Consider the following 27,476-nt stretch of genomic DNA (forward strand, 5'->3'; position numbering starts at 1 on the left):
AACATCACAAGGTTTAAATAAAGGGTCTAGGATTTATATTTCAAGTATATAGTTTCATTCATATTTACTCAAGTACAACTGAGAAGGCAGTTGAAAAGTCATGTGAAATGAGTAGTCATCTCATACTGTTCTAGTAGGTCCAGATTCTGGATTATAACTAGCCAGGAGATAGTACTTCTTCTCTGGGCATTCTGAGATGTGGCAGATTGAAACTACTGAGGCCCCACACTTTCACTTAAAAAATAGTAAACATAATCTCATCTGAAAAAATTCATTTATTTTCAATTGTAGGAGAGAAAAGACATTCTTTTATTTGTTATATTATTACTCTCCATTTTTCCATCAGTAGCTCTGTTTGATCTGGATTCTACAAAACATCACCTCCCAACCAAGATAAATTAGTTAAGTTACTTGAAATCTCAGCACTATGCAGTTTTTGATACTCTCAGTTGCCTCTGCCCTCTAATTGGTCCTCCCAAAGCCTCCCTAAATCTAGCACTGGGATCTGAACTTTCCAAATAATTTTGCATTTTGCAGCAGAAGCTCTGCTTGGTTTGACTTCTTGAAATGTCAGGTCCCTCCCGCACTGTGCCCTCCCTGATTTTCAGCTTCCTTTTATGTGTTGTATCTTTAGATTGTAAGCTTCTAGAGTTCAGGGATTATCTTTTTTTTTCTTCTTCTTCTTTGTATTTCCAGCACTTAGAATTATGTGACTGGCACATACCTGATGCTTAATAAATGTTTATTGAATTGAATTATTTACAAATTAAAAACTTGTTTTTTTAATGTTGAAATGAAAAAATTAGCTTTGGATACTTGGCTTAAACTACTCTGTTTTTGCTTTGAGAACATTTAATTCACATTCAGTCAAGATGGCCATCTGATGAGCCCCCTTACTTCCCTACCCAGTTCCTACATATTGACTACTATATCTTAATTTGAATCAGATCAAATAAATAGTCGATAAATCCCCTGAGATACTACAATAATTTATTGCATTTTTGAATTGCTCACCACCAAGTCAGCCAAAAGCCCATGAACAATAAGATATTTGCTGATATAATAAATGTAGATAAACAAGTCAAAAATCCAAATGTGGTCAGAGATAGGGCAATGGCATTATATTATAAGGCTGTGTATACCAAGGAATAAGACTAGGGTCCCTGAGGAAACTTCCAAGGTACTGAGAAAAGGGGCTGGAAATTCTCAGAGCAGTTAAAAACCCACAATGATGCTACTAGAAATGGTAATGATCAGTATTGTGTAGCAGAATGCAGAATAGGGCAACTCAAGATCTTGGGGGCTCTGAGACACCAGAAAATGTTTATATACATTCTAGGGTTCTGAACCTAGTTATGTCATACTAGGACTGGAGACAGGAGCACTGATGGAATTATTACTTGGAGCAGGAAGGGAAAGGCCCTGACAGAGATCAGTATAACCTAGTGGAGGTCATGGGTAGCCCCATCTTGCTATGTCTCATTAGAAATCCTAGCTACGTCAAACCCCTGAGATTTTTTTTTTTTTATTTTTATTTAATAATTACTTTATATTGACAGAATCCATGCCAGGGTAATTTTTTTTTTACAACATTATCGTTTGCACTCGTTTCTGTTCCAATTTTTTTCCCCTCCCTCCCCTAGATGGCAAGCAGTCCTTTATATGTTGGATATGTTGCAGTATATCCTAGATACAATATATGTTTGCAGAACCGAACAGTTCTCTTGTTGCATAGGGAGAATTGGATTCAGAAGGTATAAATAACCCGGAAGAAAAACAAAAATGCAGATAGTTCACATTCGTTTCCCAGTGTTCTTTCTTTGGGTGTAGCTGCTTTTGTCCGTCATTTATCAATTGAAACTCAGTTAAGTCTCTTTGTCAAAGAAATCCACTTCCATCAAAATATGTCCTCATACAATATCGTTGTCGAAGTGTATAATGATCTCCTGGTCCTGCTCATTTCACTCAGCATCAGTTCATGTAAGTCTCGCCAGTCCTCTCTGTATTCATCCTGCTGGTCATTTCTTACAGAACAATAATATTCCATAACATTCATATACCACAATTTACCCAGCCATTCTCCAATTGATGGGCATCCATTCATTTTCCAGTTTCTAGCCACTACAAACAGGGCTGCTACAAACATTTTGGCACATACAGGTCCCTTTCCCTTCTTTAGTATCTCTTTGGGGTACAGGCCCAGTAGTATCACTGCTGGATCAAAGGGTATGCACAATTTGATAATTTTTTGGGCATAATTCCAGATTGCTCTCCAGAATGGTTGGATTCGTTCACAACTCCACCAACAATGCATCAGTGTCCCAGTTTTCCCGCATCCCCTCCAACATTCATCATTATTTTTTCCTGTCATCTTAGCCAATCTGACAGGTGTGTAGTGGTATCTCAGAGTTGTCTTAATTTGCATTTCTCTGATCAATACTGATTTGGAACACTCTTTCATATGAGTGGTAATAGTTTCAATTTCATCCTCTGAAAATTGTCTGTTCATATCCTTTGACCATTTATCAATTGGAGAATGGCTTGATTTCTTATAAATTTGAGTCAGTTCTCTATATATTTTGGAAATGAGGCCTTTATCAGAACCTTGAACTGTGAAGATGTTTTCCCAGTTTGTTGCTTCCCTTCTAATCTTGTTTGCATTAGTTTTGTTTGTACAAAGGTTTTTTAATTTGATGTAATCAAAATTTTCTATTTTGTGATCAGTAATGGTCTCTAGTTCATCTTTGGTCACAAATTTCTTTCTCCTCCACAAGTCTGAGAGATAAACTATTCTATGTTCCTCTAATTTATTTATAATCTCATTCTTTATGCCTAGGTCATGAACCCATTTTGATCTTATCTTGGTATGTGGTGTTAAGTGTGGGTCCATTCCTAATTTCTGCCATACTAATTTCCAATTATCCCAGCAGTTTTTATCAAATAATAAATTCTTTTCCCAGAAGTTAGGGGCTTTGGGTTTGTCAAACACTAGATTGCTATAGTTGACTATTCTGTTTTGTGAACCTAACCTTTTCCACTGATCCACTAATCTATTTCTTAGCAAATGCAAACCCCTGAGATTAAACTTCCTCTATAAATCTGTGCATAACTCACACCATCTTTGCTGAACCCCTTTTGGTTATAACCCACCAAAATACTCTGCCTTGTGATTAGATTAGATTAGATTATAGTGAGGTTCCTCTGATGTGCTTTCCTCTCCCTCCTCCCGCATGCCTTATGGTGTCTTTTTCTTGTAGCTAATTAACTCTTTTAGAGTACTAAATCTCTTTTGCTATTTAGGCTGTCAGCCAAGCTACTCCAACTTCATGGGGTGTTCCCTTTCTCTTGCTAAATTGGGAGTTTTACTAGGGAACTTGTCTTTTCCATCATTAATTGTTAAAATCTCTCTCTCTCACACTCTCTCTCTCTCTGCTAACTCTATGCTCTCACAACTCTATTTCATATTTACCACTCCTTGTGCCTATTGTATCTCTTCAGTTTGTTTGTAACTTCTTCTCCTAAATAAACCTACCTTTTGCCATAGAGAACGGCCAATCTCATCATTTAGTGACCAGAAACTGCTCTCCTTAATCATATCATTAGATGCTTGATAAGTACTTGCAGACTTGTTTATTTGACTTAACATGTTAGAATGTGAGCTCTTTCAAGCCAGGGACTGTTTTACCTCTCTTTGTGTCCATATTGCCTAGCACAGTGGTTAGTAGTAGGTGCTTAATAAGAAGTTATTGATTGATCATTCCAAATATCCAAAAAGGAGTTCAAGTATCCAAGAACCAGTTGGGAATACACAAAATAGGCTTATAATTAAATAATCTTATATAGTTATAATGGAACTTTAATGGAAACATACTTCTGATTTAAAAAAATAACAAAGCAGAGTAGGCACTTTGAATTAAAAACACAATAATGTAAAGGCAAATTTATCTCAACAAATTCAGAAGAGCTGCATGCTGATATAGTATTAATATTGTAATAAGGTTCAGTGATGGACTCCTTTGGAAATGTAGTGAAACCTAAACTTCATAATTTTCTTAAATGAACAAAATAAATTATATAGAATTTCAAAGGAGGGGCAGCTAGATGGTGCAATAAATAGATACTTTTCCTGGAGTTAGGAAGATCTGGGTTCAAATTCAGTCTTAGACACACTTAATAGCTGTGATCCTGGGCAAGTCAGGATCCCATTTGCCCCAGGGAGAAAAAAAAGAATTTCAAAGGAAACCAACTATGATGAAATACAATAATCAAAATCTTGGAGGAGAGGGAGAAGTCCACAAACCCCAAGTTAAAGCTCTCTGTAACAGCAGAAGAAATAACTAACTTTAAAATATGAGTATCTCCAAAAAATTAATAAAGGGAAGCTTAAATGGTGGGGAGGGTAGGAGGAGGACCTGAGGGTGGTAGATGGATTCTCTTCTGGGAGTTTTGAGAAAGGAGAAATAAAGGAGGATTTAAAAAAAAAAAAAAAAAAAAAGGATACTTTCAGGTAGAAAGGTAGAAGATGGCAGAATTTGGTATTTCTTATACACAAAGGTAGAGGAAGGGGTGGAGTAAGCAGATCAGATGAACCTCACTCTAATCTGAAACAAAGGAGGGTTAAAAACACACAAACAGTTTGGCATAGAAATGAATCAAAGTCAACAAGGAAAGGAGCAGGTATTGGGGGAGTGGTTAAAAGGATAGATAATAATAGAGCAGGAATAGCCACAAGCAAACAAATATCTTGGTGCTGAGTATGGGATTAAAAGAAAAAGAAAAGAACAGGAAACCCAGAGGGTGACCATACATGGGGGAATGGCTGAACAAATTGTAATATATAAATATAATGGAATAGTGTTGCATAATGATGAAAGTTGGCTCAGTCGATAGAGTGCCTGAGCCTGGAGTCAAGAAACCATGACTTCAAATCCAATCTCAGATACTTACTAGCTGGTCAAGCCACTTACCCCTGTTTGCCTCAGTTTCCTCATCTATAAAATGAACTGGAGAAGGAAATGGCAAACTATCTCACTTTCTCTGACAAAAAAAATCTCAAAATGGGGTCACAAAGAGTCAGACACTCCTGAAATGATTGATTAACAAATGATGAAAGGGATGATCTCAAAGAATCCTGAGGAGTATAACCTAATGCAGGGTGAAGCGATCAGATCCAAAATAACAATTTATACACAGACAACTATATTAATGCGGGTTGTGGTCCCTTTAAAATTTGATTTATTCCTTTCTTTCTGATTCCCAACCCCTCCTAGTTGATGGATTATCAATCCAGGAAGCTGGGACCTTTGATTCACAAATCCTGGTCCCTTTGAATTCCAATAGAAGATTGGGGCCTGTCCCAGCCCCCACCTGGATCTAAGCCAACCTGGGCTCTTATAACCCCCATCAGATCTGAGCCAACTTGGGTGTCCCAGCCCCCTTTCTAATGATCTGCTCAGGTTTCCCAACCCCCACCAAGCAAACTCAAGCCCCCACTGAAATCCAGTGAAGAGCCAACTTGGGACTCCACCCACAGGCCCCTTTGGCTGAATCTCTCATTATAAAAGAGTCAAGCTGGAGCCCTCTCTTTGCAGAGATTCCAAACATGCCAGCCTGGCATGCCAGGGATCTCTGTCCGCTGGAATCCTGTTTCTGGTGCCCTCCTTATCTCTACCTTCACCTATTTCCTTAACTAGACTTTGACCTTACTTCCAAACCCCATAATAAACCTCTTTTATCAATCTAGCTTTTCGGGCCTGTAAATTCCTTTGCAGGGGACTCGCATCACCACTAGACCTCATTTAACTCCGTATCCTTGCACCGAATCCAAAGAGGCTGCAGGGGAACTCTATTTGACTCCCTGTACCCCGAACCTGCCACTAGATCTCAGTTAAACCCTAATTTCATTTAGGTACCCCAAATCTAGACCTCATCAATATTATTTTAAAAATAAATAAATAAAACCTTTTAGAGATTTAAAAATTTTGGTCAATACAATCACCAACCATGTCTCCAAAGAATAGATGAGAGAACCTGTTACCCATCTCCTGACAGAGGTGTTGGATGGATGCAATAAGATATATTTGCTGACATAATAAGTGTGTGGATTTATTTTACTTGAATAAAATTTTTTATTTTACTTGTTACTGATGTGATTTAGGACAGCAATTTCTAGTTCCAAATAATATTGCTGAGGTTCCAAGGAGCCCCCAAAGATTGGGGTTTCAGACCAGTCTCATGAGGTGTCTCAAAATAATTTTTAAGCTTGAACCCTTCTTCAAGTCAAGGGGCAAAGTTTACTATAATTGTAATGCCAATGGAAGGAGGCTAAGTTTCAAAAGAATTTAGCACAACACCAGAAGCAAGGAGATAATTTATAGGAAAAAGAGAGACCAGGAGCTTTATGTAACTCATTTGCTAGTTTTATGGCTCTTGGGTAGATTTGAGGGGTGATCCATTCATTATTGTCTCAGGAATTTCGTTATCATTGAACAATAAATTGTTTATCTGACAGTCAACAATGATTATAGGACTATACTACAGTATTCCTAAAGCCAGGAGACTTTAGGATTATTGATAGACAAATTGTTAGAGCAATAGCACTCCTAAGGTCAGGGGGTCTCAGGATTATTGCTATATCTTCCCTAAAAGCTAGAGGAAGAAATATTACTATAGTATTCTTAAGGCCAGGAGACCCCCCCCCCACCTAAGAGTTATTACAACATTTCCCCTAAAAGCTGCACCCCATCAAGGTGAGGCACCAAATGTTGGGGTTTGGTCATGTGAAGAATTCACAATAGCCTTTCTCTTTAGCAAAAGATGGGTTTATTTAGGAAAAGAGGTTATAGACAAGAAAAAGAGATATGAATAATAAGTATGAAATAGAGTTGGGAGAGTATATAACAATTAATAATGGAAAAGACCAGTTTCCTAGTGGAATTCGTAGGAGAAAGGGAATGCCCCATGAGGTTGGAATATGCCCTGAGCTGTGAGGCTAAATCTATAGAGGAGTCTAGCACCCTAAAAGTTTAGTTATCTACAAGGAGAAATCAACAGGAGCCATAGTGAAATGAGAGGAGAGACACCATATGGGGAAGTGGGGAGAGGAAAGACACCAGGAGGCAGAGTATAACGCACAGAGGTTCAGCAAAGATGAAGGGAGTCATGGATACATTTATAAGGGAAATTTAGCCTCAGGACGCTGACCTAATTTGGATTTCTGACTGGACCTAGCAAGGCAGGGCTGTCCATGACCTCCTCAGAGGGTGAGTCTATAAAGCTAAACTGATGCCTATCAGAGTCCTTCCCTGCCTGCCCAGGGGGCAATTCTATCAATACGCCAGTGCTTCTCTGTCAATCACACCCAGTGTGTTGAGGACCTTCCCTAAGTGCAAATCCCAGAAAGCTTGTAACGGATTAAAGGGGACTACAGCATTAAGGGGTGGGTAGGTTCTCCCACAACTGTGAATCATAACACCCCTGAAGGAATTGCAAATCAGCCTTTACTGAGTAAATATTGCTTTGTGAATTGGGAATGAAATAAATCTGAGGCAAGAGGAGAGAGATCAGAGAATTCAACTGCCTCTCAGTCCCCTTGTATCATTATCATCCTCTCACATGAAGGGATCTGTTCTGCTGGTCAGAATTAGATCCCCAGAAGCCACTAGAAGGTGGCTCCTGTTACAACTTAAGATCTTATTAGTAATGAGGATTTTTTTCTTGAACTTTCAATTGAGGATGGGAGAAGTTGTGTTATCAATAATAATACCAAAAAGGAAGATCATTGAAGCATTTTTAATATGCAGAAAAAAATAAAAGAAAGTTTAGAAGGAAGATAAGTTTTGAAGTAATGGGTTGAATTTATTATATGCTTTTTTAAAAAAGTAAAATAGTAGGAAATTGAGTTTTATAGTTTTTTCTTGTATAATCTTTTTATGTTCTCCTGTGCATATGAAAATACTCACTTTTTTTGGTGTTTGAGTCAAAATGAAAAAAATCAAACTAAAAAAATTCAAGTCAACAAATGTTTATTATGTGCTTTTTTGTTAATATCACTAATATAAGATGTAAAATTATGGAAGAAAAAAGTGCATTCAGGAAATATTTTAAAATTAAATATAATTAGATAAAATTATAATAAATATAAAATCAAAGAAAAAGAATTTGAAAACAGCAAATAATCATCATGAAATGAAACAGAATAGTTTTCAAAAAATAAAATGCCTCCTCTGTCTCAGGCCAAGTAATGTGGGCTGCCATGGCATTTTAGAGCTGCTTATCTACTTTGGTGTCTACCTGTCACCCCAACTCTCGCCTGTGACTCTAATAAACTGAAGCATGTGCAGTGATCACACCCCACTAAATCTTTTCAGCAAACAGATTAAACCATATTTGGGGTAACCAAAGGATCCCAAATCCATCAGTGAATTAGGGGGAGTATTTACCCAAACATGTGAAGATTTCCCCCAATGGAGGGTAGATGAGAACAATTTGTTCCAATGACCATAAAGGTGACTGAAGCAGACACTGTGTCGAGTGATAAGAACATGGTCATACATTGAAGATACCACAGCCATCCACTGTATCCCAGACCATCATTGGTTATTTTGACTTTTGTCTCGCTGCTGAACTTTTATGACTCTGGAAAAGAGAATGGGGTTAATGACTTGGTGCAATTCTGCCATCACCTAAATCCAATTTACAGGCAAGTCAAGACATCACATATGATGTCATTGGTCCCTTCCAAAATGAAGAACAAACAAAATCTCAGCTGTCTCCTTATAGTTTGGTGATGACCCTGGCTTTCAAACTGGTGCTTAGACTACAACTTCTAGCAAGATGTCCAGAATAGCCTCAAGACCAGGGCCAGTAGGCTTCCAGCACCTGGCCTTGCTGAATTTAGAGAAGCTTTTCACCAGTGCTTTTTTCTACTGGAAAGTGATAGTATTTCTCAGCCATGGCAACTTCTTGAAGATGACTGTTAAGACAAAGAGATGTTGTGATTTCTGTAGTTGAAGAGTGCACCAGCACTGACTACATCACAAATCCTTGAAGAATGAAACAAATTGAGAATCATCATCTTACCCATTCACTATCATAATTCAAGATGTTCCTTGTTGAAGGGCTCAGTTGTAAAAGTGAGATACATCAGAGGGCAGTTCCAACCAGTTAAGAAAGCAGCTTCTGGATCAGGATTAAATAGTGGTCATATAGTTGGGGGAACCTGGGGATTCCACAGATATTTACTAGCTGGTATTTCTATACTTTGCCCATATTGTGTACTAAAAAGGCAATATGGAATTTTCTTCATCCAGAAATTAAATTTGTTTTTCAAAGAAGTTTCTATAGAAAGATCTTCTTGCTGTTACAATAATAATCTATCCAGCAGAAGAGAGTACAATAGGGAACCTCTCTAGCTTCAAATAATATCAACTTGCTAGCTATTAACCTTTCTGAAGCAGGTGAAGATATGGTAAAATCCTCTAGACCTGAATAAAGAAAACAATCACTCTTTAGTAGCTCACTCTACTCTAGAAGCAAATAGATTGTGCAATAGATATTGCATGAACCCGAAGTCCAGAAAGACCGGAATTCAAATCTTGCCTTAAACATTCTTTGCTAATCAATCCCTCTGCCTCAGTTTCCTCAACTGTAAAATGGAGGTAAAAATACCTACCTTCATAGAGTTGTTGTAAGGATCAAATGGGATAATATTTGTAAAGTCACTTAGCACTGTGCTTGGTATATAGTAGGTATTACATAAATGTTACTCCTTTTTCACCTAGCAATATATAAAAATAGCAAGAACTTTTACTTTATCTCTTTTTATTTTTTTCATCCCTTTTCCTTTTTAAAAGAAAAATTTTAAGGAAAAAGAAACATTTTTGTTTTTCCATTTATTGTTGTGAAAGGTTGTGGAAAAAAATCTCATCTTTTCTTTTTTCTCTGTCTCTACTTTGTTTCTTTTGTCTCTGTCATCCTCTGTCTCTGTGTGTGTATGTGTGTGTGAGAGAAAGAGAGACAGAGAGAGACAGAGACAAAGTTAGAAAGATATTCTGGATGTCCTTATCTCAACTGAAGATGGAGAAAAATAAACAAAATCTAAACTCTTCTTCTAGTCAGACTCTGACTTTCTCATCTTAATTTCATTCTATCCTTAGAATAATGAATACAAATAAGCTAGGATTTGGTGACCATCAAGTTTTTGTTGTCCTTGTCCTTGTTTTAAGTAACAATTTAAAGAACATAAAGATAAAAGTAAACAGTTTGGAAAACTGAAACCTCCAATGCTGGATATTTGATCTAGGAGCCATGGAGGGGGATCAAGGAAAATAAAGATGAAGGGATTGAATGGCAGAGAGGAGTAGGAGGAAGGAAAGGGAATAGCTTTTCCTTGGATAAGGTAGTAGAGGGGAATATAGGAGCTAATGGCATTAATAGACAGTTTGATTCTCCTCCCAGCTCCAGTACTGCACCTGGTTTGCACCTGGTCAGCTCCCAGTCCCAGAATTCTCAATAGAATTGTTCTCTATTTCGGGCCATCCCTTTTCTCCACAAAAAACTATGGAATGAAGTCCAAGGGATTCCCTCTTCTCTTCCATCATCTCTTCTGGAATCTCTCCTACAGCTATCTGTTGGCTAATTTTTTCCCCTCAAAAATCAATTCAAAGTCAAAAGCAAGACCAATAGAACCTCAAGGATCTGCATAGTTTGCTTGGCTTGTAGACAATTACCTCAGTCACCATATTTTCATGGCAATGACTGCAAGTGAAGTCAAAACACATTACAATGATATTAACAGTAATAATCTCCTCGGAGCTCACTACATCCTCTCTTTTAAAGGATGGGGGATTGGGAAGATGTAATGGGGAGATGAGGAGGGTAATGCAGAGAAAACAGGTAAATGATAAAGAAGGGAATGGCAGCCATGGTGATGTAGTATAATATTCTTCTCTAAAATATAATGTTCTCTGGGAGCAGGTTTCTTGGGGGGGCTTCTGGAGGCAGCCTTCATTTCAGTTCAATGTAATCATCCCAAATGCAGTCAGGAATTAAAGTCCAAATCCTTTATTGTCTCTTTCAAAGTCTTGTCTCCTTCCTTAGGCCCAGTTAGCTTTCTCAGAGGCCTATCTCTCTCCCAGAACTCTTGCCACTAGTCCTTTGCCTCTGCCTCCAAATCCAAAAGTTTGTATTTCATTCTCCAGGCAGCACAAACATGGAAGATGGAATGAATCTGTCTTCTCCTCTGAGAGCTTCTAGTGAAAGTGGGCTTCTGTGTCTGGCCCTGAGGGCTTCTTGTTTATATGCTGTACAGTGAGTATACATCAATCATTACATCATTAGGAAACCATTATTTGTTGTAGGATTAAATCAATCCTAAACTAGATTTAACCATTATCTCATCAATTCCACTTACTTAGCACCTTGTAAGAATCCTAACAATGTAGAGTGAGGATTGAAGAAATCAATGAGTCAGCAGAGGACATTTTGGCCCTACATGAAACCATCAGTTCTGCAGAATTACGTGAAGTACAGAGAAAAGAGTATCAGAGAAGGCAAATTGCCTTGGAATTAATTTGAAAAGCCCAAACCCCTCTACTGGAAATGCTTTGGTGTGAATAACCCTGACTACTAAAGTGGACAAACCATAGGTGCTCATGAAATAAACTGAAGATATAAATGCTTTTATTATGCACCACTACTAACATCATCATAAAATTAGAGAACAATCTTATCATTTATGTCAGAACTTCATGCTGCTTTTTGTCAATGACAGCCTTAGCCTTCAAATTATTGCAGGGCAATTATAAGGTGCAAAGCAATGAAAAGAAACAACTTTATTCTTAAACCCCTGATTAGATGAAACAAAAATAAAAACACCAAAGTTATTTAAATTTGAAGAAGGAAAAAGTGATGAGACTTTAAGGTACTGAAAATCTCTTCTTAGGAACCAAGAGAACAAAGTATACAACAAACATTATATTATATAGACAAAAAAAGGATCTGAAAGTCATGGGGGTTCTGATTGACACAATGACCAAATAAGATTTCAGAGGATATATGAATAAACATGTTGCTCCACACCTGATAGAGAACCATGGATTCAGAATAGAGAATGAGAATTTTTTTTTTTAATATGATGACCAATGAGGTAATTTGTTTTGACTATACATGTTTGTTACGAGAACTTTTGTTTTTCTTGCTTTTTCATTTAGGAGATAGGGAAGAAGTGGTAGAGGAGAAGAAAGATCTTCATTTGAAAATGAAATAAAATTTAATTTAGTAAAAAAATCTATGATTAAAAATTTAAAAAGCACCACCAAAATAATGAAACAGATGGAATATATACTGCTTATGTCTCAAGTGATTCTGAAGAGGATACAGACATAGAAAAGAATTTCAAAAAGCCCTTTTTCAGTTCAGACCAAGTATATTACGATAGAGTAATTCACAAAAGTTGATCCCTACTCTAGCCATTGTGAATGAATGCATGCTCTCAAAAGATTTGACATATCGTCTAAAAACATTTCAGGATCTGTGCACAGAAGAATATGGTGCAGTCATATTCTTGGCTTAGAAAATTATATCAATATCTAACTGATAAGAACAATAGGAAGATTAAATACCATACTACTCAATTAAAAGAGACAGCAAAGAAACATGTATAATGGAATATGGAAAATGGAAATTTATAAGAAATTCTTTCTACCTTTTATCAGCAATGGAAAGTGAAAGACAAAAGGTTAAAGTGATAAAAAGAGTCAAGGAAGCTCAAAAAAAAAATTCAATATCAGCCAAAAATTATATTATAGATCAGGGGTTCTTAGGCTGGGATCTATGTATAATTTCTTAAATGGATGATAGTTGACATTTTGTTAACATTTAAAAATATGTTGATAACCTTATCTATATAATTGGTTTCCTTTATAATCCTAGATATTTCATTTTATATATTGTAAAAAATATTCTAATAATTTTGTTTTATTATATGAATAATTTTTAAAATAGGATTACTAGATTGTTATATCCAGTAAAAGTTGAGAAGGACAGAAATCAGAGGAGAGGGAGAACCCCAAAAGGAAAATGTAGACAATTTCTAGTTGTCTTATATGGTCAAAAGAAATTCAAAACAATAAACATTCAAGTTGTAGTCATTTCAAAAGAGAAAGTTTGCATATCACTAAATCAATGAATGGCAGCATGGTTACATCAAGAGAAGTAATTGAAATTATAGTTTCTCTACAAAACTGAAAAGCTTGATAGGGACAGATTTTATCTTTGTTTTTCATTGTTAGCTCAAAATTTCTCTAGTGGAAATATTATACATAGTGCTCAAAGCTGTCTACATTTTCTTTGCTTCCTTTTAGGATTTCTTTTTTTCTCTGCTGTGCACTTTATACTTTGTTCTTTTTTTCTCCCTTTCTTTCTCTCTTGCTCTCCCAAAGAGACGACAATTAAACATGGAGAAATGTGTGTGTGTGTGTATAAATTTATAAATATATAAACACACATATACACAGACACACATACATATATACATACACATACATATACAGATATCTATAATCATACACCTACATACATATACATTCACATGCAAGACTATACATCTTCCTTCATAAGTCCAACTCTTTCCATATTTTTCTAATTCCACCAGTTCCTCATTTCCTACATTACAGTAATATTCCAACCTCATACTGTTATTTTAAATAATCTAAAATAATATTGATTAATATGGGTAACATGGTATAGTTTCCCTATTTTTCTCTTTTGAACAAGTCCATTTTAGCTTTAACTTTGTCTGAGATCATGATTACTACTCCAACTTTTTTACATAATAAATTTTATTCCTGATCTTTATTCTACGTTTGTGCAATCTGATATAGGTTAAACATGAGCAATTCTTCTAAACATATTTCCATATTCATCATGCTGCCCAAGAAAACTCAGATCAAAAGGGAAAAAATACACAAGAGATTTTTTTTAAAAGGCAAACCAACACCACCATCATCATCAAGAAAATATGAAAATACTATCTTTTGATCCACATTCAGTCTCCTTAGATCTCTCGCTGGATGCACATGGCTCTTTCCATCCTAAGTCTATTAGAATTGCCTTGAATCACCCGAATTGTTGAAAAGACTTAAGCCCATCACATTTGATCATCACATAATCTTTTTGCTGTATACAGTATTCTTTTGGTTCTTCTCATCTCGTTTAGTATCAGCTCATATAAATCTCTCCAAACCTTTCCGAAATCATCCTGCTGATTGTTTCTTATAGAACAGGAATATTCCATTATATTCACATACCACAACTTAGACATTTTCCAATTGCTGGGATTCACTCAATTTCCAGTTTCTTGCCACTACAAAAAGGGCAACAAACATTTTTGCATGTGTAGATCCGTTTCCCTTTTTATGATCTCTTCAGGATACAGGCCCAATAGAGACAATGCTGGATCAAAGGATATGCACAGTTTGATAATCCTTTGAGCATAGTTAATGGTTTTATTTTCTTCATCTGAAAATTATCTGTTGATATCCTTTGACATCAATTGGGGGAATTGTATTCTTATAAATTTTAGAAATAAGAACTTTATCAAAAACACTGGATGTAAACATTTTCCCCCCAGCTTTCTGCTTTCCTTCTAATCTTGGCTGCATTGGTTTTGTTTGTACAAAAAATTTTTAATTTAATATAATCAAATATAATCAATCAATCAAATAATATGATCAAAATTCTAATCTTTCTTAACAGAAGACATTACATATTTATCAGCAAAATATGAGAATATCAGCAACCATTCCAGCTATAGGCCTATTACATACTTATGCACTTTGTATAAGCATTCATAGTTTGTGTCAGTTTTTTGTAATCTATAAACATAAGAGTATAACTAAAAATTCCAAAAGCATAAAGAACTACTCACTCTTGATTTGGTGATTAGTGAACAAGATACTCCAAAATGCCATAACATTAAAATATGTTTATTTTATGGAGGTAAAACTGAACCAATGGATGAAATTAATGCTTTCATGTTCTTCAGTCAAAACATACTGAACATAAAGGTAACAAGAAGCAAGTTGAGGAAGTGTATATTCTTATACATGGGGTTTTAGGTATAAATTAAAAATAGCAACTGGTATATAAAAAAATTAAAATTCTCTGAAGTTTCAGGACTGGAGTATAAAATTTAAGATACTATACCAAATTTTACTGAGTCTGTTAGTGGCAGATTTTATCAGAATTATCTAGAGGTTGTAAGCTCTCTAAGTAGTTCACTCTGTAACCTAACTTAGGTAATTCTACTTATATGAAAAATTTCACAGATTTGGTTTATAGATAAGATATAGAAAACTGCTCTTATTTTTAATCATTTATCAGTTAGGGAATGGATTTTATTTTTATAAATTTGACTCAGTTCTCCATATGTTTGAGAAATGAGTTTTTTATCCAAGAAACTTGCTTCAATTTTGTTTGCCAGAATTACTCTTGCTAACTGTATATATATTTACTTCATGGACAATGTTCTTATGAGTTTGAAGGCTCCAATGAAAAGTTCCCTCCAAAAATCAAATTAATTCTGAGGAGGAGAAAACTAGGCTTCCCAATAAGTAAAAGATTCCACAGTATCCCTGCCCCTTTATTTATTTCTGCCTTGTCTTCTTTTAACTTTTTCTCTTTATTCCTTAAGTGCTGTTCCTACTTGAATCCTATGACCTTCTTTCTTTGTGTCTGAAGTGTCTCACTGAGGACCTTGCATACGTATGAGCATTCAACAAATGTTTAAATGATGATGAAGTTGTAATTGTGTAGTCCAAACTACAAGTGTTTTGTTTTTTAGTTTTCTAGACCCCATTTGAGGATAGTACTTTTGAAAAAGATGAATATTAGGATGGTAGTTAGAAATAAGGTCACATTTTTGAGGTGGAAATAAACACAAGGAGATGAATCAAGGAGTTTTGGAGAGCATTCCTCAGATTCTGTACTCTCTTAGCCAGCCCAAGGGCTCTCTAGATTCCTAGTGAGGCAATTTTAATAACTCATCTATCCTATGTTGTATTTTCTTAACTCTCCAACCTGTAGCTCCTGGTTCCATTTTACAAGAAGCCTCCACGGTGACTGAATGCATCTGCACTTATTTTTGATAGTAACATGGGGGTGGGAGGGAGGGATATTTAATTCACTTAGGACTCACCAGGTAGAAGTTCCACATGCCTTCTCTTCCAGCACTAGGATTTTATTTAGAGCAGTATCCAAGAAACCCTTCACCCTTATTTTTTTTTTTTTCACAGAGCCAGGGTGATTACTAATATTTTCAGTCACTGAGACTAAATTTAAATAACAAACTTGTCCTAGCCATTGTTTTAGAAAATAGGTTCCTGGGTTTGTGATAGATGAACAGTGCTGGGTTATGAGTAGGATAGAACAAGGCCACATGCATATCATCTGAACAAGCTCTCCATCTTCAGCATTATACAAAACTAGAAAACGGCTTCTTTTTCTCCTGGAATAGTACAGAGTTTTTAGCAAGGGCACAGTGGAGGAAAGGACTGGGCATGTGCTCATAACTGTGTAACCTTTGACAAATCCCTTTACTTCTCTAGGAGCAAGCTTCCTCACCTACAAAATAGGAGTAGGATACCTGCTGTATTTCCCTCAGGGGCCTGTTCATAGAACTTGGAATGTCAGAATTAGTAAACATTAAAATGTACCTAGCTAAACCCATATCTAGAGAAGAGTACACTCTAGCAAATTCTTCAAACATTGTCATACTGATCTAGCTTCTAGGGGAGACAGCAATGATTTTGAGGTCTCCTGACCTTTGGAGGTCTTCTGTTCTAATAATAAGTCAGTAATCCTAAATCTTCAGACTTTGGACTCTGCCTCAGGAGATTCCCACACCCAATCTAAGTGTCTGGTTCTGAATAGATCACTCCCCAATCAGATAGCTTCTGGCCTCAGAATATTCCCATGGACCAAACTCCTGAGACAATAGGGCTAATCTGTTGGTCAGTAAGAATCAGATTCCAGAGACCATTCCCTGACCTACCTCTGGGCCATAGAATTGACATGCCAATGATAGAAAGCTGCATAAAGATGTCTTCTCTCTTTCTTAGCATTTTGCTAAATTCTTTTGGAACTTAGCCCACTTCAAGTGCCATTATGATTACAATAGACTTTGTCCCTTGACCATGAAATGGGTTCAAGCCTGCAAATTCTTATTTTTTATTTTATTTATTTATTTATTTTTGCTGAAGCAATTGGGGTTAAATGACTTGCCCAGGGTCACACAACTAGGCAGTATTAAGTATCTGAGACCAGATGAGAACCTGGGTTCAAATCTGGTCTCAGATACTTAATACTGCCTGAGACCAGATTTGAACCCAGGTTCTCCTGACTTCAGGACTTGTGCTCTATCCACTGCATCACCTAGCTACCCCAAGCCTGCAAATTCTTTTGGGATACCTCATGACCCCAAACTTTTGGGGTCCCCTTCCGAACCTTAATAATACAACTCAACTACAGGCTTGAAATGAGAAGAAATTAATCTATTACCTCCCAAGGCAACTCTATTTCTAAATGATCTTAAATGTTTAGAAAGTTGAGTCCCTTCTTCCATCCACCCTCTGAACCCATACTATCTCACCTCTTGCAACAAGCTCAAGTCTGCTCCCATGTCAACCCATTGGTCCTTGTTTTGTCCACTGAGGCCTAGAAGAACAATAACAAAATATTACAACTAGAAAAAGTCCCAGAGACTATCTAGTCCAATATTTATCTGAACAGAATACCTCTAGAAATATTATTGACAAATGTGTCTCTGCTTAAAGACCTTCAGTAATCGTGAAATCAGTGTCTTCAGGTGGCCAATGCCATTGTTGAAGAGTTCCAGTTGTGAGGATGTTTATCCTTACATTAAACCTAAATCAATAGATTAAATACAAATCAACTTCCAACCCTTAGTCCTTGTTCTTCCCTTCCCAGTCAAGCAGAACAAAACTACACTCTTTTCCTATGATAGTCACCTGAAGACAAGAAAGGGAGTGAATGAATGGTGGGTTTCTTTCACTGACAAAAAGCTGATATGAAGGTCAGCATTAAGGTTAATTGTAAATATTCAGAGGAATAACGTAAGACCATTGTAAATTGTACAGGTTCATACACATATAATCTATTTTTCTTCTTACTGGACCTGCGATTTCATTGCTGTAGAGAACTCTCAATGAGAAAGCTATCATTATTAATATTCTTGTGGTATGAGTGACTTGATATATACACAGGAGAACCATTCCTGGACAACTCTCAGATATGCTGATACACTGTTCTTGACCCTACCTTAGATATTGCCATAATTCAAAGTGTACTACTATTACCTCTCCTGCTGTGACTGTGGGGATGGGCTGTTGTACAACCAAATCCATACTCCATTCCATGCAGCATATCATTTTAGTAGTCACCACCTTCATGCATCCAGTTAAAGTACTCTAAGATATCTAGATAAAGGAATTTCCTAAAAAAGAGAGACATTTAGCCATGAGAAAGAAGGCAAAAGGTAATTTAATATATTTGATAATGCAAGAAAGGCTATTACAGAAGTGATAATAACCACCTGGTTCCACTAAGGACTGTAACAAGATAAAATTGGCCTAAGCTATAGTGAGAAGGATTTAGGTTAGTCCCAAAGAAGATTTTCCTGATGAAATCTGATTCAGTTTGTTTTTGCTACCAAGCTAGTCAATAAATATTATAATTGCTCATAGCAGTATTCATTGACTCACTGAAGAAGTGAATCATACTGATAGTTCAGCATTTGAGGCATATTATATGTCTAGTATATTTAATAAAGGCATATGTGAAGTAACATCTAACACATGGGGCTATATATCCTGAGGCCTGAGCTCATACAAGGTCTAGATGCTTAAGAATAATCTCACATAATTTCAGGGAGTTGTCTATACTATCTAAGCACTAGATTAGTAGGATACTGAAAGGAAGATAAATAAATGTGTTATAGACAATATTTTTCAATGTACTATACTCTGTCACTAAGTCTTTCTGTCAAGTGGGAGTGTGTGTGTTCTGATAGAAGGGATAAATCAGGCACCACCGAAAAACTGAACCAAGATATCAAGAATTGCTAATGCAATAAGATATATGTGTGGGGCAAGTTCATAGGAAAATGAGTCACTCTCCATTTTCATAGGGAAAATAAAGATAATGTAGATATAGATATAGATACATATGCACACTCATATTACATATGGGTGAATAATTTCAAATCCAGACTCAGACACTTAGTAGTTATGTGACCCAAATAAAGTTCCTTAATCTTGTTTGCCTCAGTTTCCTCATCTGTAAAATGAGTTAGAGAAAGAAATGGTAAATCATTCCAATATCTTTGCCAAGAAAACCCTAAATGGGGTTATGAAGAGTCAGATATGACAAAAACAATTGAACAACAATAACAAGAATATGAAGAGGGAAATATTTTTCTTATATTTTCATATACTGCATACATGTTTGGAAATGTACAAAATACCTACAGGTGGTTGTTGTTAGTATTAGCACACAAATGCATGCCAGTAATAAAACTTTGCCTCTTTATCTTCATATTTATTTAACTACCAACCAGGTAAATAATGTTTATTATTATAGACTTTCAGAGTTGGAAGGGACCACGTGGATAATCTAGTCCTAGCATAAGAATTCTCTCTTTAATTTAATCAAGAAAGTGGTCATCTATTTTTTTTCTTAAAGACTTCCATTGAGAGAAAGAGCCAAGATAAAGGAACAAAGGTAGGAACTCGCCCCAACCTCTTCCTCCAAACCTCTCCAAATTCCTTTGAGTAATGACTTTTAAAAAAATTTGAGAGTATCAGAATATCCCAAAAGATGGAGTAGAACATTTTCCAGCCAAAGGCAACTTAGAAGGTCAGCAGAATAGTTCTGTGACATCAGAGTGAGTTTTTCTCCAGCGTGCAGTTCTGGTACAGATCATGTCAGCATAGCCCCAACCCCAGCTTTGGCCCAGCCCCACATCAGTAAAGCAGGAACAAGTCTAGGGACCTCCAAATCAATGTCAATACTGGCAGCTTCCAGGCCTCTCAGCCCAGAGACACCAAGGAAGATTTGGAAGGTCAGCAGAAAAGGTCTGTGGCAACAAGGTGGGAGCCTAGCATGAAATCTTGATGCAGTCCATGCCAGTGCATTCCCAGCCTAGATCTTACAGCTACAGTGGGCGAGGGGGGGGGAGGGGATTGGGACAATGCATCCTGAACACAGAGCCCTACTTGAACAAAAAGTTAAAAGCCAAGTAATAGGTTAGGAAAACGAACAGACAAATAAAAAGTTTCTGAACATAAAAAGTCTCTATGGTGACAAGAGAGATCAAAACACACATCCAGAAGAAGGTACAAATCAAAGTCAAAGCTCCTACATCCAAACCTCCAAGAAAAATAAGAATTGGGCTCATGCCATGGAAGAGCTCAAAAGGGACTTTGAAAATCAAGAGAAATCGAGGGGGGAAAATAGGAAAAGAAACTCCCAAGTTAAAGAGAAAATATTACAACATCCAGAAAGAAACAATTCAAGTCTAGTGGAGCCATAGTCAAGATAATACAAGATTTAACAGCTTCTACATTCAAGGATTGGAGAGCTTGGAATATGATATTCTATAGAGCAATGGATCTGGGATATGATGAAAAGACCAGAGCTGAATGGAAATTTGATTTTCAAATATAGGATTCAGGAGAAGCATAAAGAAGTAATCAGGAAAGTTACATCATAAGGAACTTAATAAGGTTTGTTTGCTTACATTCCTACATGGGAGGATAATATTTATAACTCATTAGAGCTTTCTCATTATAATGGTAGTTAGAAGGAATACATAGACAGAGGATGCAGGTGTGAGTTGAATATGAAGGTATAATATCTTAAAAAATGATGAAATTAAAGGATGATATAAGAATGTATTGGGAGAAAGGGAAAGGGAGAAGTGGAATGGTATAAATTATCTGCCATAAAAAAGAGGTTAGAAAAAGCTTCTTACAATGCAGAAGAAGGGAAGGAGAGGAGGAGTGATTGAAGCTTAATCTCATCAAAACTGGTTCAAATAGGAAATTACAAACACACTCAATATGGGTAGAGAAACTTATCTTACCCTGCAGGAATATAAGAAGGGAATGGAATGCAAAAAGGAGGCAGGGCAATAAAAGAGAGGTCTCATTGGGGGAAGGAATGGTCAGTAGCAAAAAAACTTTTGAGGACGTACAGAGTTAAAGGAGAGAAAATAGAACAAATGGGGAGAAATACAGTTAGCAAACAGTAATTGTAAAAAAAGAATTTTTAAGCAAGTTTCTGTGACAGAGGGAACTGAGTCAAATTTATAAAAAATAAATCCCACTTGATAAATGACTAAAAGATGTGATCTATGCCCAATGGGCTATAAATTCATACATATCCTTTGACCTAACAATACCACTACTAAGTATGAGCATCAAAAGATATTTTTTTTTTTAAAAAGAAAAGAATTCTATGTACAAAAATTGGAGCAACTCTATTCTCGGGGCAAAAAAATGGAAATTGAAGGGATGCCTATCAATTGGAGAATGACCAAATAAATTGATGATTACAAGCATCAATATCAATAATGAAATATTATTGTTCTATTGGAAATGATGAGAAGGATGCTCTCAGGAAAAAAAAAAACTTGAAATATTCTCTATGAACTCAAGCAAAGTGAAAAGTACTATATACAAAGTAATAGCAATGTTCTGAAATGACTAGCTATAAATGACTTTGCTATTTTCAGTAGTACAATGAGTCACAACTACTCTGAAGGACATATGATGAAAAATTCTATCCATACCCACAGAAGAAACTGATTCTCTCCTTCCCTCCTTCCCTTCTCTCTCTTTCTGTCTCTCTCTCTCATCTCTCTGTCTCTCCCCTTTCTCTCTGTCTCTGTCTCTGTCTCTCTCTGTCTCTGTCTTTGTTTCTCTGTCTGTCTCTCTTAACTTATTTTTCTTGAAGATTTTTTTATTTTTTATTTTTAAATTTATTTTATTTTATTTTTATTTAATTTATTTAAATTAGGATGGAACATCTATATTTTCTTTCTTAACATGATTTTTATGGAAATGTTTTGCATAACTTCACATGTCATTTCTTAATGGGGGCTGGAGTGGGGAAAAGAGAGAGAATCTAGAACTTAAAAGTTTTAAAAATCAAATGTAAAAAATATTTTAAATGTAACTGGGAAAATATTAAATAAATATTTTTTAAAAAAATTCTATTGAGAGAATCCACTTCCTTTTACCATCACATATCTCTCTGATAAAAACATTTAGGTTGTTTTATCTTATTTTTTCCCCCTGATTATGATTGGGATTTTATTTCTTGAGTTTTGCTTACAAGGTAGGAATTATTCTCCAATGAATTAGAAAATGTGAATCCATTTGTAGGACTCATTTGATGGTATATAATTCTGGCCTAATCTAAATTATTTTTATTTATGCCACAACTTCAGAAAAAAAATTGCATATCATTTTTCCTTCCCTCAGGCACTAAGCCATTCTTCTTTTTTATTTTTTATTTATAATAATAGCTTTTTGTTTTTAAACTACATGCAAAGATAGTTTTCAACATTCACCCTTGCAAAACTTTGTGTTTCAAATTTTTCTTCCTTCCATCTACTCCCCTTCCCTAGGCAGCAGGTAAAACAGGTTAAACATGTGCAATTCTTCTAAATGTATTTCCACATTTATCATGCTGCACAAGAAAAATCATATCAAAAGGGAAAAAATGAGAAAAAAAACAAGCAAGCAAACAACAAAAACAAAAAAAGGTGAAAATATTATGTGTGTGTATTCTTAATGAATATATGATAGTCTCTTCATGCCCATCATACATCTTACCAGTACTATCTGTGTGATATGGGACTTTAATTGTTTCAAGACTGAGGCCAGGGCAGCTACATGGAGCAATATGTAGAGTCCTAATCCTGCAGTCAGGATGACCTGAGTTTAAATCTGGCTCAGGATATTTGATACTAGCTGTGTGACTCTGGGCAAGTCGCTTAACTTCAACTGTCTCACCAAAAAACCAAAAACAACAACAACAAAACAGAAAGAGAACTATGAAGATTGAATGTAAATCAATACATTCCATGTTCACTTTTTTCTTTTTTTTTTACATTTTCTCTCATTTTCCCCTTTTGTTCTGATTTCTCTCTCTCAAAGGATTCATAAGAAAATATGTTAAAAAAAAAAAAAAAAAAGAATGTACATGTATAACCAAAAAAAGTTCTTGTTTACATGTAGCTGGGAAAATAATTTTTAAAAAAGACTAAACTACAGAGCAGATATTGTTTTGCTTTGTTCTTACACTAATATAATCATAAACCCAGTAAAAAAAATTAAAGGAAGAAGCTTGGGAGGTACCCCAACGTACTAAATAATTTCTTAGGTCAGTCTACTCCTCTATTATTTAATTTGGCACAATTCAATTGTTCATCTGCAATATATATACAAGATATATGTATAGATAGATGGATTAACTCCATGGATTATCTATCCAACAGCATATCACGATCTTGCCAATAAGCATTCTTCATTCATTTAATTTTTCCTGTATCAGCTAAGTAGTAAAGTAGAGAGAATACTAGGCTTGAAGTCAGTCCAAATTCAGCCTCATGTACTTACTAGCTCTGACTCTAGGCAAGTTATTTTTGTCTGCTTCAGTTTCTACAATTATAAAATGAGAATGATAATAATAGCACCTATCTCCCAGATTGCTGTGAGGATCAAATAAGATAATATTTATAAAGTATTTGGAATAATGTCTGGCACAAAGAAGATGAGGGAATCTAGAGAGAAGCTCTTGGCTAAAATACAGCAGTGTTCAGTACTCTGTCCTGGTTCAGAAGGCCAGAGGATCGGCAGGTTAGCTGTGAGATCTCCAACAAAACTACAGAAGGCAAATTGTGAGCCACTAAAGCCCAGAATAATAGGTGGGACTTGGTTAGGCCCACCCAGCATAGTGGGAAACCCTGCAGCACCACTGGCCCCAGCACAGTCAGTGAGAAGTCCCTATTGCCCTGCAAAGGAAGCTCAGAACAACCTTCCTTGTGCTCTAGGAGCAGACTTCAATCTTTAAAAATGAGCAAAAAAGCAAAAAATAACTCTGACCATAGAGAGGTTCTATAGAGACAGAGAAGATCAGAATACAAACCCAGAAGAGCACAGCAAAGGCAAAATGCCAAAATGAAAACATCTTTCAAGAAATCATCAAGGAAAACTAAAACTCCAAGGAATAGAGTAGCTGAATTCCAGGATTATCAGATCAGGAAGAAAATATTGCAAGCAATCAGGAAAAAAAAAATTAAAATATGAAGGACTTACAATCAAGATTACTCAAGACATAGCAGCTTCTATTTTAAAGGATTGGAGGTCCTGGAATATGATATTCTGGAAGGCAAAGGAGTTTTGACTACAAACAAGAATCAACAATCCAGTAAAATTAAGCATTATCTTTTGGAAGAAGATGGACAATCCATGAAATAGGGAATTTTTAATCATTATGGATAAAAAGACTAGAGTTGAACAGAAAATTTGATCTCCAAATACAAGACTCAAGAGAAGCATTAAAAAAAATGGAAATTAAAAAAAATGTTTTTTTAAAGGTTAAAATGTTTATATCCCCTAGATAGGGAGATGATACCGGTAAAAGGTAAAAGGCTAGAGCAGAATATATTATGCTTCAGTGTTGGAATCTTTACAAACTGCTAACTCATTAGAGATGATGTTTTGGGCCAGCACCTGAAACAAGGTACTAAGTAGAACTAATTGATACAATGCTTGTGTTCACACCTTTACTCATTGGAATTCACAAGTATACCAGATTCACAAAGTAAACTTTGTAACTTTGTGAATTCACACCTCCCTTGAAGCTCTTAGGGCCAGAGAGCACTATGGGAGAAAACCCATAATCCCTCTCTCTCGTATCCCACAATTCCTCTCTCTCATATATAAGAGACAGACAGAGGCTCTCGGTTAGAATTCAGAGAGAGAACTCAGGAGAGGAGAGTTTTCGAAGGAAGAAGCTACGAGTCGAGAGTTCAGAGGAAGATTGAGAAGGCTCTCTCAGAGGCCCAACCAGATTCATCTTCATCTCACACCACTGTGGTGGCTGGGCTCCTGCACTTCCCTCACTGAGACCAAGCTGGTCTGAAAGACTTACCAGAAAGCTAGCCGAGCCCCAAGTGAAGGAGACAAGAGATTCATTCCATCTTTGTGCTGGCAAAATTCGCTGCATTTTGGGTGATTATTTACTCTTAACTGAAACTAAAGCTGCCTCCAGAAAATTTCGAGAAACCTTCTCTCACAGAGAGAACTATTATATTTAAAAGAAAAAAAATCACCACACTTCAGCTGAAATAAAAAAAGCAGGGGTAGTGATTTTAATCTCAGATCAAGCAAAAGCAAAAATAGATCTAGTTAAAAGAGACAAGGAAGGAAACTCCATCTTGCTAGCAAGCTACTATCAATAATGAAGAATAACAATACTAAACATGGGCACCAATGGGTTTAACATGCAAATTCTTAGAGGATAAGTTAAGGAGTTGCAAAAAGAACAAAACTGTATTAGTGAAAGCTCTCCATTTCCCTCTCTCAGAACTAGATAAACTAACAAGAAGAAAGAAGTTAAGAAGGAAAATAGAGTTTTAGAAAAGTTAGGTATGATAGACTTTTGAAGAAATTTGAATGGAGATAGAAAAGAATATACCTTTATCTCAGTGGTACATTGCACCTACACCAATATTGACCATGTATTATGATATAAAAACCTCACAATCAAACGCAGAGAGACAGAAATAGTAAATGTATCCTTTTCAGATCATGATGCAATAAAATTATGTGTAATAAAGAGCCATGAAAAGATAAAGCAAAAATTAATTGGAAACTAAATAATACAATCCTAAAGAATGAGTGGGTCAAACAACAAATCATAGAAATAATATTTTCATCCAGGAGAATGACAATAATGAGAAACCACACCAAAATCTATAGGATGCAGCCAAAGCAGTTCTTAGGAGTATTTCATATCTCTGGATACTTATATGAATAAAACAGAGAAAAAGAAGATAAATAAATTGGTCATACAACTAAAAAAGCTAAAAAAAAAAAATAAATAACCCTCCCAATTAAATACCAAATTAGAAATTCTGAAAATCAAAGGATGAATAAAATTGAAAGCAAGAAAACTATTGAACTAATAAGCAAAAGTAAGAGTTGGTTTTATGAAAGAAAAAATCTTTGGTTAATTTGATTAGAAAAAAAATGAAAAAAGAAAATCAAGTTACTGGTACCAAAAATGAAAAGGGTGAATTTACCACCAATAAAGAGGAAAGTAAAGCAATAATTAGTTATTTTGCCCAACATTATGCAAATAAATCTGATAATCTAAGTAAAATGGATGAATACATACAAAATATGATGGTCCAGATTAATAGATGAGGAAACAAATTACTTAAATAGTCCTATTTTAGAAAAATAAATTGTTCAATGAATAACTGAACAATGAAACAAATTGAACATTAATAAACCCCCTAAGAAAAAATCTCCAGGGCCAGGTGGATTAACAAGTGAATTCTACTAAATATTTAAAGACAAATTAATTCCCTTACTATATAAACTATTTAGAAAAATAGGGAAAGAAGGAGTTTTACCAAATTCCTTTTATAACACAAATATGGTGCTAACACCTAAGCTAAAAAGGGTCAAAACAGAGAAAGAAAATTATAGAACAATTTTCCTAATGAATATTGGTTTAAAAAAATACTTTAAATAAAATGTTAGCAAAGAGATTACAGACACTTGTCACCAGGATACTATACTATGACCATGTAGAATTTATATGTGGAATGCAGGACTAGTTCAATATGCAGAAAACTATCAACATACTTGAATGAATATAACAATAACTAAAGTAAGAGAAATCACATGATTATCTCAATAAATGCAGGAAAAGCATTTAACAAAATATGACACCCATTACTATTAGAAACACTAGAGCGTATAGAAATAAATGGAGTTTTCCCTAAAATGATAAACAGCATCTATATAAAACCACCAGCAAGGTTTATTTGTAATGGAGAGAAGTTAGATTCATTCCCAATAAGATTGGGGTGAAACAAATTTATCCATTATCACCACAATTATTGAATATTGTATTACAAATGTTAGCTTTAGCAATAAGAAAAGAAAAATGAATTGAAGGAATCAGAGTAGGTAAGGAGGAAACAAAATTATCACTCTTTATAGATGATATGATGATATTCTTAGAGAATCCTAGAGAATCAACTGTAAAACTACTAAAAACAATCAACAACTTTAGCAAAGCTGCAAGATATAAAATAAATTCATATAAATTATTGGCATTTCTATATATTACCAACAAATCCCAGCATAAAG

General features: G+C 35.5%; 1 protein-coding gene across 1 annotated transcript in view; it reads right to left on the reverse strand.

The window, feature by feature from the left end:
* Positions 1-8,100: 8,100 nt before the first annotated feature.
* The window catches only part of CDK8 (cyclin dependent kinase 8), a 175,948-nt gene continuing 156,572 nt past the window's right edge, over positions 8,101-27,476 (reverse strand). Inside the window, exons 14-16 of the transcript XR_007952062.1 lie at positions 18,378-18,514; positions 17,651-17,715; positions 8,101-8,637 (exon numbers count right to left, since the gene is read on the reverse strand). The gene's annotated coding sequence lies outside the window, so the exon portion shown is untranslated. The remainder of the gene's footprint in view (positions 8,638-17,650; positions 17,716-18,377; positions 18,515-27,476) is intronic.

This window comes from Antechinus flavipes, chromosome 3 (assembly GCF_016432865.1).
Source record: "Antechinus flavipes isolate AdamAnt ecotype Samford, QLD, Australia chromosome 3, AdamAnt_v2, whole genome shotgun sequence".
Taxonomy (NCBI): Eukaryota; Metazoa; Chordata; class Mammalia; order Dasyuromorphia; family Dasyuridae; genus Antechinus; species Antechinus flavipes.